Source organism: Moschus berezovskii, chromosome 17 (genome assembly GCF_049115385.1).
Source record: "Moschus berezovskii isolate FMDL1 chromosome 17, NW_MosBer_1.0, whole genome shotgun sequence".
Classification (NCBI taxonomy): Eukaryota; Metazoa; Chordata; class Mammalia; order Artiodactyla; family Moschidae; genus Moschus; species Moschus berezovskii.
The window spans coordinates 28,729,119-28,745,639 of NC_142476.1; the positions used below are offsets into that span (position 1 = coordinate 28,729,119).

At 43.9% G+C, this 16,521-nt stretch overlaps 1 long non-coding RNA gene across 9 annotated transcripts in view; it reads left to right on the forward strand.

Moving 5' to 3' along the window:
• Window positions 1-16,521, forward strand: part of LOC129551311 (uncharacterized) — an 82,981-nt gene that overhangs the window by 35,776 nt on the left and 30,684 nt on the right. For 7 of the 9 annotated variants that reach the window (XR_016039593.1, XR_016039591.1, XR_016039590.1 and 4 more), the window contains 2 exons: window positions 1,867-2,016; window positions 3,524-3,683. This is a non-coding gene — a long non-coding RNA (uncharacterized LOC129551311). The remainder of the gene's footprint in view (window positions 1-1,866; window positions 2,017-3,523; window positions 3,684-16,521) is intronic. The other 2 variants (XR_016039597.1, XR_016039596.1) reach the window with 1 other exon arrangement.

Consider the following 16,521-nt stretch of genomic DNA (forward strand, 5'->3'; position numbering starts at 1 on the left):
GTTTTAGCATCAGTCCTTCCAATGAACACCCAGGGTTGATCTCCTCTAGAATGGACTGGTTGGATCTCCTTGCAGTCTAAGGGACTCTCAAGAGTCTTCTCCAACACCACAGTTCAAAAGCATCAATTCTTCGGTGATCAGCTTTCTCCACAGTCCAACTCTCACATCCATACATGACCACGGGAAAAACCATAGCCTTGACTAGACGGAGTTGATTCTGGGGATGTGGGTTACAGAGGGCGGAGCTAGGGATATGAAGAGGAAGGAAGTCATGTGCTCGAGACAGTCAAAGGAGACATTCTTGATTTTTCTTTCCTACTTACCGCTCATAACCAGTCTATTAGCAACTCAGGCAGTCCCACCTTCAAAGTTTGTCCTGAAGTCACTTCTCTCTGTTAACTCTTATTACCATCACCTTAACTGAGCCTCTGCTGTCTCTCACCAAGTCAACCAGATTACCTCCTCCAACTAGTTTTTGTGAAGCTCTCTTGCTAATTTCTCAGTTTTTAAAGAATTTTTTTTTTAAATTTTTGGCCACACTGGGTAGCATGTGGAATCTTAGTTCCCTGACCAGAGACTGAATCTGTGCCCCCTGCATTGGAAGCACAGAGTCTTAACCACTGGAGAGCCTGGGAAGTCCACTCTCGCTAATTTCTAATCAATTCTCTATGCGCATTGCAGGTGGATTTTTTTTTTTTTACCGACTGAGCCACCATGGAAGCCCATGCAAATGATAGAGAAATCATTTATAAGTGCAAATTAGATCACATTACTTCTCTGCTTAAATCCTTTCTCAGCTAGAATTGCATCCAGTTCTCCTCTAAGGCCTACTACAAGCCCCATGTGCTCTGGGGTTGGCTTATGGTCCTCTCCCTCCACTCTCCCATGGTGTTCTTTAGCCACGCTGAGAGCAAGACCGGCCAAGCATTTGATGCCTCAGGGCCTTTGCTCTGCGCTCTCTGCCTGGAATGCTCCTCCCCACTTCTCCCCCAGCTTGTCCATTTCTAAGTTTGCAGGTACCCAGTCAAATGCTTCCCATGAGAGGCCCATGGTGACTTCCTCATCTAAAGTAGCAACGCTCCCCACCCCGACCTCTCAGTGGCATTGTTTCACTTCTAGCATTTCTCTCTCTCATAATCTAAAATCATCTTCGTTACCTGTTTTCTAAAGTTGTATGACGGCCACAAAGATTTCTATCTAGACCTGTGTTGTCCAGTTATGGGGGCTGCTGGACCCATGTGCGCTATTGAGAACTTCAGATGTGGTTAGTCTGAATTGAGATGTGCCTGAAGTATAAAATATATGTCAGACATTGAAGATTTAGTATGAAAACATCATACTGATAAGTTTACACTGATTACATGTTGAAATGATAATATTTTGGGTATACAGTGCATGTGTGCTAAGTCGCTTCAGTCGTGTCTGACTCTGTGTGACCCTGGACTATAGCCTGTCAGGCTTCTCTGTCCATGGGAATAGTGGAGTGGATTACTGTGCCCTCCTCCAGGGGATATTTCTGACCCAGGGACTGAACCTGTGTCTCTTACATCTCCTGTATTGGCAGGCAGGTTCTTTACCACTAGTGCCACCTATGCTTGGTTAAATAACATGTTATAATTTTATAATAACATTTTATAAGCTATTTTTAAAAATCTTTTTAATGTGGCTACTAAAATTTTTTTCATAGCATTCATGACTCACATTATATTTCTATTGGCCAGGACTAATTTGGATCACAAAAACACTCCTCAATGTGCATTAAATTCTTGTTTACTGAATGGTTGTTTATTTGCTTCTAATCTGTCTTTGAAGTTTGTACCAAAGATAAGTCAAATGTTTTTCATTTTCTCATTCCATGTGGTCCAGATTAGGAGAAAGCCAAAACAAAGCTCAACACCAACACCACCACCATCAACAGAAGAAATCACCTGAGCCATGGAGGCCCCAGCAGCAAGCCAAGGATGGCAAACTGGGATAGGGGAGCAAGAGGGTAACTGAAGATGGTGGCTAGATGGGGTGAGTGGCTTCAGCAGCCAGAGATCTTCCCTTAGGCCTAGGAGGTGACACAAGCATTCTCCCAGGATCACCTTGATGAAGCAATAAAGGGAACAAGGCGGAAGGTCACTGAAACCTGGTCTCAGCCAGTCCTGGGGCACTGTCTCTTACCATGTAAGCCAAGGGGCTGGCAGAGAAGTCTCCTCATTCATTCAGCTCAGTTCAGACGCTCAGTCGTGTCCAACTCTTTGCAGCCTCACAGACTGTAGCACACCAGGCTTTCCTGTCCTTCACCATCTACCAGTTTGCTCAGACTCATGTCCATTGAGTTGGGGGTGCCATCCAACCATCTCATCCTCTGTCGTTCCCTTTTCTTCCTGCCTTCTATCTTTCCCAGCATTAGATCTTTCCCAATGAGTCAGTTCTTCGCATCAGATGACGGAAGTATTGGAGCTTCAGCATCAGTCCTGACAATGAATATTCAGGACTGGTTTCTTTTAGGATTGACTGGTTTGACCTCCTTGCAGTCCAAGGGACTCTCAAGAGTCATCTCCAACACCACAGTTCAAAAGCATTGATTCTTCAGTGCTCAGCTTTCTTTACAGTCCAACTCTCACACCCATACATGACTATTAAGAAAACCATAGCCTTGACTAGATGGACCTTTGTTGACAAAGTAATGTCTCTGCCTTTTAATATGCTGTCTAGGTTGGCCATAGCTTTTTTCCAAGGAGCAAGCATCTTAATTTCATGGCTGCTGTCACCATCTGCAGTGATTTTGGAGCCCAGGAAAATAAAGTCTGTCGCTGTTTCCATTGTTTCCCCATCTATTTGCCATGAAGTGATGGGACCAGATGCCATGATCTTAGTTTTTAGGATGTTGAGCTTTAAGTCATCTTTTTTACTCTCCTCTCTCACTTTCATCAAGAGGCTCTAAGGTTCTTCACTTTCTGCCATAAGGGTGGTGTCATCTGTGTACCTGAGGTTATTGATATTTCTCCCTGCAATCTTGATTCCAGCTTGTGCTTCATCCAGCCCAGCATTTTGCATGATGTACTCTGCATAAAAATTCATTGGCCCACCTCAAAAATACATTCTTCTGCTTGTATGGTGGGGGGAGTTGCAGAATTTTGAGAGTCACAGTGGCATGGGGGAAAGGAAGTAACTATAGGGATAGCAAAAGCCCTAGTGATTTTTTCCAGCTCTCCTTTCAAGGGCTTCTGGAGACAAAAGGGGATTAAAATTTTAAGCTGGGGAGGAGTAAAAATTCTTAGCTAACTGATTGGCTGGGTTTATCTGATTAATCCTGGGGCGTCTGTGTCACAATTCAATGCAACAACATTTACTGAAGTGTGGAAAGTTAAAAAAGCTTTGAAGTCAGCAGCCAAGGGAACAGGTGGGAGAAGGTGGGAAAGAGTGAGATAAGACCAGGAACTGCCTTGTTCTGGGAAGAAAAAAGCTGAAAAAGGCCCCAGGCAAGGTGGAGTTAGACTAAAACAACTTTGTGTTTACTTTCTTTCAATTCCAGTTATTCATCCACTCCACAAATAATGAGTGCCTACTGTGTGTTAGGCCTTTGCCAGCACTATGATAGGATTTCTGGAGGTTGTTGACTATCCTTGAAGAAATCACAAATACGACCTTAAGACCTTTAAGCAAGTAATAAAATGCTTCATCTGAATGGTCAGGTAGGTGGATCCTCCTCATCTCCTTTTACCCCTTCTCCCTGTTGCTGTCGTTCAGTTGCTTAGTTGTGTCCGACTCTTTGCAACCCATGTGCTGCAGCTTGGCAGGCTTCCCCGTCCTACACCATATCCCAGAGTTTGCTCAAACTCATGTCCATTGAGTTGGTGATTCTATCCAACCATCTCATCCTCTGCTGTCCTCTTCTTTCACCTTCAATCCTTCCCAGCATCAGGGTCTTTTCCAATGAGTCGGCTTTTTGCATCAGGTGGCCAAAGTATTAGAGCTTCAGCTTCGGCATCAAACCTTACAATGAATATTCAGGGTTGATTTCCTTTAGGATTGACTGGTTTGATTTCCGTGCAGACCAAGGGACTCTCAAGAGTCTTCTCCAGCAACACAATTCAAAAGCATCAGTTCTTCAGGGCTCACCTTTATGGTCCAACACTCACATCTGTACATGACTACTGGAAAAACCAAAGCTTTGGCTAGATGAACCTTTGTCAGCAAAGTAATGTCTTTGCTTTTTAATACGTTGTCTAGGTTTTTCCCTTTTCCCTAGTAATCTGTAATATCAACCACTCCATCCCTCTGATATTTGCTTAAGTTGTTTCCACTAAATTTCCCAAAGACCTCCATTTTGCCAAATCCATATCTACTCGCATCTGTGGAGTATTGACATCTCCTGAGAATCTGCCTTCCTTTTGCTTTTCTGGGACACATCTTCTCATTGGTTCTCCTTCTCCATTTCCACCTGCTCATCTTTTAATCTTTTTTACCTAATTTGGCTAACTGAAAAAAATATATTTACTTATTTATTTGGCTGCACTGGGTCTTAGTTTAGGCACAGAGGATCTTTGATCTAAGTCATGGCATGTGGGATCTTTAGTTGTGCCATGTGGAATCTAGCTTCCTGACCAGGAATTGAACCTGGGCCCCTGCCCAGGTTGGGAGAGTACAGAGTCTTAGACACTGAACCACCAAGGAAATCCCGTGGCTGACTTCTGAAATGAAAAGGAATCCTCAGGAGTCCTCGGCTTTCTCCTTTTCTCACTTTATCCATAGTTCTTGGGCATCATTCAGCAAAACCACAGCTTCAGCTATCATATAGACATGGATTAGGCTCTCAAAACTGTATCAGGCCCTTATCACTCATCTCACATGTAGTCACATGTCATAAATTCCCTGCTAGAACTTTACTGGATAAACTTAACCCTTAAGCCAGTTATTCTACTTTAACACTTATCTTGGGGACTGGCATTACCAAAGACCCATGGACTATCTAGACTTATGTTCCCTGACGTATCATTCATTCAGTGGACAAATCTCTTCCTTACTAGATCCTAGACACTGGGCCCTGTACCTGAAGGGTACAGCGATACATAAGACACAACTGAGCACTTGCAGACAGGTAAGCAATCAGAGAAGTATGCTGTAAGACATCACCAGAGGGATAAATGCAGGAACAGAAGCACTTCTAAGATTTAAGACACAGAGAAAGCACAGTAGAAGGACTGACTCGGAGGTGGAATATGAGGAAAGGCTTCCTTGAGGAGGTGACACATGAGATGGATTTTGAAAGATAGATGGAAATGGACTTCCCGTGACAGACAAGAGAGGTATGGTATTTTAGGTATTGAAAATAGTATGTAGAAGGCATGAGTATGTGAAACCTTGGGCTTCCCTGGTGACTCAGATGGTAAAGAATCTGCCTGCAATGCAGGAGTCCCGGTTTCGATCCCTGGGTTGGGAAGATCCCCTGGAGGAGCGCATGGCAATCCACTCCAGTATTCTTGCATGGAAAATCCCATGGACAGAGGAGCCTGGTGGGTAGAGTTCATGGGGTCGCACAACTGAAGCAACTTCGCACAGCACACAGCATGTAAAATCAAATAGTATGTCAAGCAGCGTGATATTGATGGAAGCGTAAAATATAGAGCAAGGGGATGTTTGGCAGGATGTTAACTTGCAGTAGTAGGTAGGGGCCAGATGATAAGGGATCTGAATAATAAGAACAATAAAAGCTACAATTAACAAGGCACACTTTTCCTACAAAGCCACTAGTGCTTAATCTGCCCTATGTTATTATTTACACACTACAGCAACGAAGCCAAGAGGCTACATATCTGATATAGTTCAGCTGAAATTCACACCCAGGATTCTTTGACTCCAAAGCCTAGGCTCTTGATCATATAACCTTCTGCATATGAATGATGCTAAAATGCCCGTATGGAGCTTATAAGGCAGTGCAGGGTGAAGGAGGCTGGAAATGATGGGTTGAGGCAAGGATAGGAGATGGCTGTTTGCAGGATCAAGAACTAGGACAAAGCTACCTTAGCCACAACTGGTGGTGGGCTGGGTCTTGTTTGCTCTAGGAAGTCCATACCTCTGGGTGTACAGTTCTGAACAAAGTCAAAAGATTCTATATGGTTAGGGTCTTCGCTGGTGGTCCAGTGGTTAAGACTCCATCCTCCCAACGCAGAGGGCCCAGGTTCGAGCCCTGGTCAGAGAACTAGATCCCACATGATGAAACTAAAGATCAAAGATCCTGCATGTCACAACTAAGATCCAGAGAAGCAAAAACAAATAAGTTTAAAACAAAAATCTTCCCTCTAAATAGTTCTTTCCCTTGGCTTCCCATGTCCTCCTAACCTGCGGTCCTGGTAAGGGCTACAATTCTTTCTCAGCAAATCATTTTCAATACCATCCAAATTTAACCTTGTATGTTTCTTAGTTAAAATCCTCTTATGGATTCTCACTGTCTTTCAGCTCAGTTCAGTTGCTCAGTCGTGTCCGACTCTTTGCGACCCCATGAACCGCAGCACGCCAGGCCTCTCTGTCCATCACCAACTCCAGGAGTCCTCCCAAACCCATGTCCATCGAGTCGATGCCATCCAACCATCTCATCCTCTGTCAACCATCTCATCCTCTGTCGTCCCCTTCTCCTGCCTTCAATCTTTCCCAGCATCAGGGTCTTTTCAAATGAGTCAGTTCTTTGCATCAGGTGGCCAAAGTATTGGAGTTTCAGCTTCAACATCAGTCCAACCAATGAATATTCAGGACTGATTTCCTTTAGGATGGACTGGTTGGATCTCCTTGAAGTCCAAGGGACTCTCAAGAGTCTTCTCCAACACCACAGTTCAAAAGCATCAATTCTTTGGCGCTCAGCTTTCTTTATAGTCCAACTCTCACATCCATACATGACCACTGGAAAAACCATAGCCTTGACTAGATGGACCTTTGTGGACAAAGTAATGTCTCTACTTTCAATATGCTGTCTAGGTTGGTTGTAACTTTCCTTCCAATGAGTAGCGTCTTTTAATTTCATGGCTGCAGTCACCATCTGCAGTGATTTTGGAGCCCCAAAAAGTAAAGTCAGCCACTGTTTCCCCATCTATTTGCTACTGCCTTTGCTGACACACAGACCCTTCCTGGTGAGGGTTCTGCCCACCCCCTTTAGCTCTGTTTCCACCTGTCACACCTCAAGCCTGCTGTCCCACACTTCTGTATCTTCCCAGGTGCTATAATTGTTCCTGAATGCTTTTCCCTCACCTATCTTCCTAACCCTATACCTACCCTTCAGGATGGTGCACATTTCACTTCTTCTCTGAAGCCTTGCCTGACTTCCCCCAGCTGGTTTAACTGCTCCTCTTTTGTGTTCCCAGTGTACTTTATAATGCGTGCATTTGCTATTACTACCTCCTAATTGTGTTAGGTTCAACTCCTAGCCTGGCTTCTTCCTAACCACTTACTTGACCTTATGCAAGTTATTTAATGCTTTGATACCTCAGTTTACTCATCTATAAAAGGGAATGAAAAAATGACATTTCTCATAAATGTGCTCTGAAGATTTAAGATATTTAAAACATGAAAATGTATTATAACATATGTTAAATATATTATACATCAGAGTATTTGTTTTATGTTAAATATATGATTTGGAGAAGGAAATGGCAATCCACTCTAGTATTCCTGCCTGGAGAATCTCATGGACAGAAGAGCTTGGCGGGCTACAGTCCATAGGGTCGCAAGAGTCGGACACGACTTAGCAACTAAACCACCCCACCAAATATATGATTATACATATCAAAACATATATTAAAATTCTTTGTATACTGTAAGCACTAAATAAATGTCACTGTTATTCTAGCTGTTATTATTGTTCAACCATACTAGACTCTAAGTGACTTGAGGGCAAAGTTTTATTTAATATCTAGTATACAGCTTGGAATCTGGTAGGTGTTCAGTGGATATTTGGGTTTTGTATCTTTCTTCTGTTTCCAGTGTTGCGTCTGTCACTTCAGGTTCTCAATACATTTTTTTAATTGAGTCATATGAGAACAAAAAGGGGGAAAAAGATATTTGCATTTATTTATAGAGATTTCCTAACTCTGGCTGTAGTCCAGCCCCAAGGGACAGCAGAGATGTTATTTCTGTAGATAAGAGAACTTTGGCGCCTTCCCTGGTCTTTCTCCCCATCCTCCTCCCTCCTTGCAGAGATGCCTTCATGCTTTTATTGACTTCTCTGCCCGTTCCTGGCACTCTGAAGATTTTCAAAGAATGTGGTGATAGTGGTGGTGGTATGGGGAGAAAGGGAGTCTGTGTGTAGTTTGGGGAAAACAATACCAGGAGAGATGAAAAAGGTGAGGCTGTACACATTTCGTAAAGGCCTGAAGGCTGGGAGTGCTTTACCCGAACCTGAGCTTTTCCCGAATCTGATCCTGTAAGGCAGAGGGGCAATCATTCTTTTCCATGTTTTTGTTGAGCATCTTTAAGTCCCGAAAATAGGGAGATCATTCACCAGACAAGGGCTCAGGGTAGGTAGGGAACTGGACCAGATGAAGTAATCATTGTGATCAAATTTTTAAAACCAATATAATAGTATAAACTGTGTCACAAAAGAATTGTTTACATTCTGATGTGATTTTTTTTAATGTAAAAGATCATGAAAAGATATAAAATAATGAGACTGCACTGAATGAACAGCCTTTATTAAAGACCAAAATTATACAAAAGAAAAAGTACAGTCAAAAACATTTTAATGTTTGTAACATTTCACACTTGTTGTTGTTCAGTTGCTCAGTCATGTCCGACTCTTTGCGACCCCATGGACTGCAGCACGCCAGGCTTCCCTTCCATGACCATTTCCTGCAGTTTGCTCAATTCTTGTCCATTGAGTCGGTGACGCCATCCAACCATCTCATCCTCTGTTATCCCCTTCTCCTCCTGCCTTCAGTCTTTCCCAGCATCAGAGTCTTTTCCAATGAGTTGGCTCTTCACATCAGGTGGTCAAAGTATTTGAGCTTTAGCACAGTCCTTCCAATGAATATTCAGGGTGGATTTCCTGTAGGACTGACTGGTTTGATCTCCTTGCAGTCCAAGGGATGCTCAAGAGTCTTCTTCAGCACCACAGTTCAAAGGCATCAATTCTTCGGTGCTCAGTCTTTCTTATTGTCCAACTTTCACATCCATACATGACTCTGGATATTTCACAATAAAGGTTTAATTCATGTCTTTTGCTCACTTTTGCATTGAGGCATGTGTTTTTTTTCTTACTGATTGCCAAGAGTTCTTTAAGAATTTTGGCTATGATTGCAAATATATTTTCTCATTCAGTAACTTGCTTTTCCATGCTTTTAATGATGTCCTTTGATGAACAGAATATTTACATTTTAAGGGAGTCTGCATTATCACTCTTTTCCTTTAGGGATAATCTTCTATGTTTCCTATTTGAGAAGTCTTTGCCTGTCCCAAGGTCATGACAAATTATATGTCTTATTTAGAAGTTGTATATAAATGAGAGGGTCCATATGGCTATAAGCATGTGAAAAGATGTTTGACATCACTATTTACCAGGGAAATAGAGTTCTCTGCCCTGATGGATACCTAATATTCTAGGAGGAAAGACTGATCTGAAGCAAGCTTTGGGATGGAGATGCTAGGAAAGGGACATACAGTCTAAAGTAGGAAGTCTAACCGAGTCTTGGGGATTGCAAAGAGCTTCATGAAGCACCTTGAGGCTCTGCAGAAGCTGGTACTTGCTGCAACTACGGCGCCTGTGCACTCTAGAGCGCACTCACCATGAGAGAAGCCAGCTTGCTGCAACTAGAGAAAGCCCCCATGCAGCAGCAAAGACCCAGTGCAGCCAAAATATATTTCAAAAATTAAAAATACATAAAAGAGAGTCAAAATAGAAAAGGGACAACTGTCTCCTTTTGGTAGGATCTGTGGATAAGAAGCGGAGAAGGCAATGGCAAGCCACTCCAGTACTCTTGCCTGGAGAATCCCATGGATGGAGGAGTCTGGTGGGCTGCAGTCCATGGGGTTGCTAGGAGTCGGACACGACTGAGCGACTTCACTTTCACTTTCACACATTGGAGAAGGAAATGGCAACCCACTCCAGTGTTCTTGCCTGGAGAATCCCAGGGACGGGGCAGCCTGGTGGGCTTCCGTCTATGGGGTCACACAGAGTCGGACACGACTGAAGTGACTTAGCAGCAGCAGCAGCAGTGGATAAGAAGTAGAGCTGGAACTAGATAGCAGCTCTCCAGGGGCCTAGCCTCTTACTACCCTATATTCTATTCTCTTTTTTGGTCTCAGATTAAAGTGAAAAGGGGGCCTTGGGTTAGAAATGAAATTTAAGAGAAGAGCTACCACCCTTTCCTCCTTTCCTGGAACCATGCCATAAACTGGAGAAAAAGAAGGGCTGACTGCTTGCATGGACTCATGTCTGAGTCCTTTACAAGAATCTATCTTTGTAAGGGATGCCCTCACAACAAGACTTTTTAATCCTTTTCATTGATTTTACCTAGAAATACTTTAGAGGCAAAAAGCCCAAATCCCTCAAATAATGGGTTTCCACAAGGCCCACCAGGAATTCTGTGAAAGGATAAATGCCACCTAGGAGAGTTATAAAAGCCACTTGGTCTATTTCCAGAACACAGTGCCCAGGATTAGTAAGTTGGAAAGCAGAGGGGTTTTCCAGGACAGACAATTGTTTTTTGAGAGGGGAAAAAAAAGAAGAGTTCTAGAAATATCACTTCTTGAAAGTCCACTGTATACTCCTTGCCCTCATTTCTCCAGATTTCACTGACTCTCAGCCCACAGGAATTTGCCTTCTGTACCTACTACTTTATGGAAACTGCCCCTGTCCAGCTCATCGACGACTGCCTTTTTTTTTGGCAAACCCAGCAGCTTTCTTTTGGTGCTCATCCAAAACCAAGGATCTGTCCTGAAAAATACCTCTGCTTTTTAAATTACCAATCCTGGGCACCGAGCTATGGAAGCAGACAGACTGATTTTCATAACTCTCTGTGCTGACACTTAGTGTTTCACAGAATTCCAAGCGGGTCTTGTGGGAACCCATTATATGAGGATTTTTTTGCTCTGTTCATTTTTGTTCTATTGACCTTCCTCTCCTGCACAAGAGAAACTTTCAGAGTTCTCTTCTCTATGGCTTTGGTGATACTCCACATTTCAGGTTCTCCTTTTATTTTCCCATGTCTAATTGGCTTCTCTTGCTTTGCATCCCATTAAACACTGAAAAATTCTTAAAGAGATGGGAATACCAGACCACCTGACCTGACTCTTGAGAAACCTGTATGCAAGTCAGGAAGCAACAGTTAGAACTGGACATGAAACAACAGACTGGTTCCAAATAGGGAAAGGAGTACGTCAAGGTTGTATATTGTCATCCTGCTTATTTAACTAATATGCAGAGTACATCATGAGAAACACTGGGCTGGATGAAGCACAAGCTGGAATCAAGATTGCCGGGAGAAATATCAATAACCTCAGGTATGCAGATGACACCACCCTTATGGCAGAAAGTGAAGAACTAAAGAGCCTCTTGATGAAAGTGAAAAAGGAGAGTGAAAAAGTTGGCTTAAAACTCAACATTCAGAAAACTAAGGTCATGGCATCTGGTCCCATCACGTCATGGCAAACAGATGGGGAAAGAGTGGTTGACTTTATTTTGGGGGGCTCCAAAATCACTGCAGAGGGTGACTGCAGCCATGAAATAAAAGACACTTGCTCCTTGGAAGAAAAGTTATGACCAACCTAGACAGCACATTAAAAAACAGAGACATTTCTTTGCAACAAACGTCCGTCTAGTCAAAGCTGTGTTTTCTCCAGTAGTCATAGTGCTGAAGAGTTGATGCTTTTGAACTGTGGTTGGCGAAGATTCTTGAGAGTCCCTTGGACTGCAAGGAGATCCAACCAATCCATCCTAATGGATTCAGGAATCAGTCCTGAATATTCCCTGAAGGACTGATGCTGAAGTTGAAACTCCAATTCTTTGGCCACCTGATGCGAAGAACTGACTCGTTTGAAAAGACCTTGATGCTGGGAAAGATTGAAGGTGGGAGGAGAAAGGGACGACAGAGGACGAGATGCTTGGATGGCATCACCGACTCAATGGACATAGGTTTGAGTAGGCTCCAGGAGTTGGCGATGGACAGGGAGGCCTGGAGTGCTGCAGTCCATGGGGTCGCAGAGTCAGACATGACTGAGCAACTGAACTGAACTGAAACACTAGTACTCTCCAGGGTTCTAACTGTAATTTTTTCTTTCTCTTTCATATTTGCTGAATAATGTCCTCTACTCCCATGCATCATAGACTGATGATTTTTTTTTCCTTTGGCCCCATTGAAAAGCATGTGGGATCTAGTTCCCTAAATCAGGGATTGAATCTACAAGCCCTGCATGGGAAGTGTGGAGTCTTAACCACTGGACCACCTGGGAAGTCCCACTGACTGGTGATTCTTAAACACCTATTTCTAAGCCCCTACATCTTCCGGATTCTCAGCTTATAGTGTCAGTGATTGCCTACTGGATTTCTTCACCTGGATGACCTAAAACTGTGCGTCTTCTACAAGTTAATCATGGCCAAGGATCACCTTCAGCCCAGGTAGAACTGCTACTTCTTCAGCATTTTCTGCTTTAGTTAATGGCACTAATATCTATCTAGGTACCACTCCAGAATCCCTGGATTCATTCTTTAACTCTGTTCTCTCCTTCACCTAAGAACTCAACATATCATGAAGTCCTGTTACCTCTATATCCAAGATTTCTCTTTGTGACACACTTCTCTATCACCCAGGACTTGCTTTTAACCCAAGACTTACTCTACCCCAGTGTATCCCTCTCTGTTGCTATCAATAATCACTTTTAAAGCACAAATCTATGATCTCGTGCCCCTCTTTTAAGTCTATGAAGTCTCTGAAGGCTACCCATCTAGAATAAAAATGTTACCCCCTGACTAGGGTACCTAGGTTCACCCACACACTAGTGCCAGCTTATTTTCCCTGTGTTACCCCCTCTGCTTGAACATGCCCTGGGTACCCTATCTCTACTTTTGCCCTTACTGTTCTCCTGTACTTTCACAACTTCACCGTCTCTTCACATCTAACAAACTCTTCTCCACTCTTCTAAGCTGTCACCTCCCTGTGACTTTTCCTCATGCTCCTTATCAATATCCCAGTGAACTAAGTCATTTTCTCTGCTCCCTCAGGACTTTGTACATGCCTCAATTATAGCAGCTTTTGCGCTGTTTTAGAACTATTTGCCTTATTGTTTCTCTCTTCCTCTCTCAAGGATCTTTCTTTATTCACACTCTAATCCCCAAAGTGCCTGGCATATAGCAAGCACTCAATAATGTATACGTTTTAAGGCTTTTTCTCTTTTATTTTTGGTTTCTGACCTCTTTCCAGTAAACTGATTAAAGGTATAGACAAAGCCCAACTCATATTTTCCCAGCTGAGCTAGTGCTCATGGACACAGCAGGCCTGAGAAATAGCATTAAGAGTGAAAGATCAAGGGCTGGGAGAACAAAGAACACATTGAATCTTTTCAGTAGGGGTGACTGGGACTGCACCACCCCCAAGTGCTTACTCAGAAAATAACAGTAATGCTTTATTGCCAAGTCCTGTCTTACACTTTTCAATGTGTAGGCCAGCTGGTGTCAACAACAACATGGTGAATGAGCCAAATGGTGTGTGTGGACTCTGCTGGTGGGCATTTTTGTGGTGACAAAGGGGAAAGTATTATCTCTGGTAATAGGTGGGAAGCACGGCAGGAATTGGGCTACTGATCCTCTAATTCAGGGTTGACCGTTTTTTTTTTGCAAAGGGTCAGAGAGTATTATAGTCTCTGTGGGTCCTTTGCAAAAGCAGCTATAGAAGATACAGAGCAAATGACTGTGGTTGTGTTCCAGAAGGGGCTTTGTGTTCCAGAAAAAGCTTTACTCATGGGCACTGTAATGTGAGTTTCATATACTTTTCACCTGTTGTAAAATCTTCTTCTTGATTTTTTCCAATCATTTAAAAATTAAAATAAAAAAAATCCAACTATCCAGTAGTTAAGAATTCGCCATCCAATGCAGGGGACGAGGGTTCAATCCCTGATTGGGGAACTAAGATCCTACATGCCATGGGGCAACTAAATTGGCTAAGTATTGAAACCCACGTGCTCTGGAGACCGTGCTCTGCAACAAGAGAAGGCATTGCATGGAAACAAGAAGCCCTTGTTTCGCAACTAGAGATGCCCTTGTGTTGCAAGCAAGACCCAGCACAGTCAAAATTTAAAAATAATAAAAAAGGAAAAGCATTCTTAGCTCTCAGGCCAAACAAAAGTAGGTGTCAGGTAGGATGTGGCCCACAGGCCACAGTTTGCTATCCTTTTTCTGGTGCCCAATCCATTACTAACTACCCGGAATAGCTTTACTGGGGGCAAAGCCATATGGTGAGTGCGGACCGGATGACAGGACCAGAGTAGTCTCACCGAGTGCTGGGTTCTGTGCTTCAGTGCAACACGTATGCTCTCATTTATTTCTTACAACACCCCTGTGAGGGAGGAACTTGGATCATCCCTGCTTTACAGATGCTCAGACTGGTCACCCAGCTCACCATGGTCAGAATTAGGCTTTTCAAGGTCTGCCTGGTTCAGTGGTGCATGTCCTGACCACTGTGTCAGACTGTCTCCTGTGGCGAACTCTCAGTGTTGTGGAAATCATAAGTAATGGCTTGTATTTTTTAAGAACACAGATTTTATATATATATACACAAAAAAAAGAAGTATGGTTTCCAAAAGAAAAAATTGGGGGCAATAAGGTCTGAAGGACAGATGTGGGCATATCTGGCTGTGGGAAGATTGGCTCCAAATCCCCCAAGACTTAGTGACTTTTCTGAACTCGTTATCCAGTTCTTCCCCCAGAAGTTTGGAGGAATGCAGAAGTCATCTCACTCTCCAGAGGGACCCTCTCATCATTGCCTCCCATGAGCCCCCACTAATCCCCCTACACACACACACACACACTCATGCACGTGCGCATCTTAGGTGTGCATGTTAAGCTACTGTCAAGCAACCTATTTGGCACTGGGATGTAAAGAACAGATGTCAGCCTACGGCCACTGCTTCCAGCAGGCCTTGCCAGGTGGGTGCAAAGGTGGGCATCGCCCAGCAGTGCCTGCTCTTTCCTGCCCTCTGCTTCCATAGTTTCTCTTTCGGGGACACCCACCCACTGGGAAGCCAACATGGAGAGCAGCTAAAGGGCGGGCCACAGTAACAGCATAATGGGGGCGGGGGTGGCGTGGAGCTGGGTGCCCTCAGCTGCCCTCACCGCACTTCTGTAAAGTCCACTTGCAGCTTTTCTCATCTACACCCAGCCCCACCCGCCACTTCCTCCCTGACCTCACAAGCTACTTCCCTCTGCAAGCACTGGGTGTGACTGTCACCCCTATAGCAGGAATTGCAGGCCCTGGAGAGACAAGCTCACGTGGTCAGGTGGGGACAGAATTAAGCTGGGGTGGGGGTGGGAGCTAGAGCTTGGGTGAGGGAGATAAGAAGCACAAAAGGGGATTTAAGAGAGGTGACAGTGAGTGGAGGGAGTTGGAGCCAGAGAAGGAGGTGGGGTGTCCTGGAGCTAAGATGAACCTTGCTCCTGCCTCTGGTTTCTTCCCACCCACCCATAGAAATCCTCGGAAACGCCTGCTCCTGAACAGGGCAGTTTCAATTCTTTGTTAGAAATCCCTTCTTGGTTCCTTTGTCTCATTCCCCTCCTATATCTGATCTCCTCCCTTTTCCATTTTGCTAATGAATCTCTTTGGAGCAAGCTGGGGGTTGGGGGAGAAGGGGGTGGGAGTGGGGGGCTGGTTGCACTGGGGGTTAGGGCACAGCAATGGAGCACTGGGTGGCCTCTTGGCCTACCTCTGAACTCGGTTCCCACAGACCTGTGTGCTGAACTACCCGTTTTGTGTGGTTTCACTCACCCTCTGCCCTCAGATAAGGGTGAGGGCCTTTGCTGGATGCTGTGCTGGACAACAGGAAGGTGGGCTGAGCCGTTGAGGTAGGAAGATCTAAAGTCTTTGGACTCAGATCACTCAGCTTTCAGTGAGGCTTCGTGATGAAGCTGTGTCAAGGCAAGGAGATCTATATTTGAAAAACAAATTTTAAAATGTATTCATCCCACCCCCCATTACAGAGTCATATTTGTTCATGGTAAAAAACAAAAACAAAAAACTCGGACAGCACAGAAACCTACAGAAAAAAAAGGAAGCAAAAGCACCCATAATTCACAACCCTGGGAAAACTTCCAGCATTTGATCTTTTTCTGTCTACTCCTTGCTCAGTGGTCTCTCTCTCTACCTATAACATATAGTATCAACCACTTGAAAGCCTGCTTTTTTTCTATTGGCACTCTTTTTTGAGTATTTCCCCATTTAAAATTCTTCTCAAGCAATGACTGATATGTACTGAATACATATTTGCCTTCCAAAACTAGACAATGTTCATATGTAGGAAATCGTTTTGAATTATTATTGCGGACATTGCCATCCCCATTCC